The sequence below is a fragment of the Camelus dromedarius genome, chromosome 3 (genome assembly GCF_036321535.1).
Source record: "Camelus dromedarius isolate mCamDro1 chromosome 3, mCamDro1.pat, whole genome shotgun sequence".
NCBI classification, from domain to species: Eukaryota; Metazoa; Chordata; class Mammalia; order Artiodactyla; family Camelidae; genus Camelus; species Camelus dromedarius.
In genome coordinates this window covers 108,783,513-108,785,742 of record NC_087438.1, presented here as the reverse complement: position 1 = coordinate 108,785,742, position 2,230 = coordinate 108,783,513, and the positions used below count along the sequence as shown (strand labels likewise).

The window sequence follows — 2,230 nt, the reverse complement described above, 5'->3', positions numbered from 1 at the left end:
TTTTAATCTGTCATTTTGTTATTTCTTGTCTGTTTTATCCTCTGTTCTTTGTTTTTCCTTTCCCATCTTCTTTTGTGTTGAATAAAGTTATTATGGTCTATCTTGTGTCTTTTAAAAGATCTAACTCTTTGTATTATATTTGTAATGTTTGCTAAAGGGATTATAGTATTTCCTTAATGTATCATGGTGTAATTTGAATTGATATTATACCACTTTGCATTCAGTGTAAGAACTTTCCAAGAGGATACTTCCATTTACATTCCTTCCTATCTCAAGTTTTATTATTGTCATATATTTCCTCATACATAAGTTATAATACCCATGATACATTGTCAGTACCCACTATTTAGAGTCAAAGACTTTTACAATATTTAAGAAAATAAATAAGAACAACCTTTTAAAATTACTTATGTATTGACCATTTCCAGTCTTCTTTATTCTTTCCAGTAGATCAATGTTTTCATCTGGTATCATTTCCTTTCAGCCTGCAGAACTTCCTTCAGCATTTCTTTCAGTGTGAGTGTGTTAACTTCAGATCCTTTCAGTTTTCACGTATTACAAAATGTCTTTATTTAACTCTGATTTTTGAAAGTGGGATATCGAATACGTTTGACAGTCTTCTTTTCCAGGACTTTGAAAATGTCTTTCCAATATAATCTGGTCTCCATATTTCTGTGAGAAGTCAGCTGTCACTTGTATCATTATCCCCTTGTGTGTTATGTGTCTATGTACTCTGACTGTTCAAGATTATTTCTTTATCTTTGATTTTTGGGCATTTGTTTATGATAGACCTATAGTTTAAAAAGTCCTGCTTGAGTTTTACTGAGTTGCCTGGATATGTGGAATGCTGTTTATGTTAATTTTGGGAAAATTTCAGCTATTGTTTAGACAGATTTTTTTCCTACCCTAATCTCTCTTTCCTCTTCTGAGATTCTGATTATGTCATTTGATGATGTCCAAAGATCATCAAGTATCATCAAATTTTCTTTCAATATAACTTCTCTCTTTGCTTCAGTTTGGATGATTTCCACTGAACTTACTTCAAATTTATGGATCTTTTCTACTGTACTGTCTAATCTGCTGTTAATTTCATCCAAATACATTTTTACTTCTGATAATCATGTTTTTACACCTGTGAAATATCTATTTGTTTCTTTTTTAGAGTTTATGTATCCCTACTGAAATCCCCCAACTCCTGCCTCATTAATCTATCTTATCCTGTAAATATTTAAAACATTTATCATGTTTATTTTAAAACATCTCTTTATCTGCTGATTTTATTATCTAGGTCTGTAATAGTTAATTGTATGTGTCAACTTGACTGGGTCAAGGGCTGCCCAGATATTTGTTCAAATGCTATCCTGTGTGTTTCTGTGATGGTATTTGTAGATAAGATTAAGCTTTAAATCTGTAGACTTGAGTAAAGCAAATTGCCCTCCCTCATGTGGGTAAGCCTTATGTGATCAGCTGAAGCTTTGAGTAGAACAAAAAGGTTGATTCTCAGTGGAATAAGAGAGAATTCCTCCTGGCCTTCAAACTGGGACATCAGCTTCTTTCTTGCCTTCAGATTTTAACTGAAACATTGACTCTTCCTGGGTCTCAAGTGTGATGTTCTTTGGGCTGAAACTAACTATTGGCACTCATGGGTCTCCAGCTTGCTGACTCACCCTGCAGATCTCAGGACTTGGTAACTTCCATAATTGTGTGAGCCAGTTCTTATTATAATCTCTTTATCTACCTATCTATCCATCTAATCTATTTAATTTATCTCTATATCATATAATATATGTGTAACAAATCTCTCTCTCTATATATACATATATGTATATATGTATGTATTTATATATCATATCTCCTTGGTTCTTTTTTTAAGAGTTTTTTCTTTCTTTATTTTAATTTTTTTATTGTTCTTTTTTTTTTTTTTTTTTTAAATGAAGGTACTGGGGATTGAACCCAGGACCTCATGCATGTTAAGCAGGCACTCTACCACTGAGCTATACCCATCTGATCCTTGGTTCTGTTTCTCTGGAGAACTCTGACTAATACAGGGTAATTTGTGAATTTCTTCCTACTGACTAATTTTTCCCTTGACCTCATGTCACTTTTTCCAATTTCATCTCATATCTAATAATTTTATTATTGTGTCCTGGGTATTTTGTACAATATGCTTTAGAGAGTCTATATTCTGTTGCCTTCCTCTGAAGAGAATTGAATTTTATTTGAACAGGGA

At 32.5% G+C, this 2,230-nt stretch overlaps 1 non-coding gene across 1 annotated transcript; it reads right to left on the bottom strand.

Moving 5' to 3' along the window:
- Positions 1–1,932: 1,932 nt before the first annotated feature.
- TRNAV-AAC (transfer RNA valine (anticodon AAC)) lies at positions 1,933–2,005 on the bottom strand. The gene has a single exon. It is a non-coding gene; the product is annotated as a tRNA-Val (tRNA).
- Between the last annotated feature and the right edge of the window lie 225 nt (positions 2,006–2,230).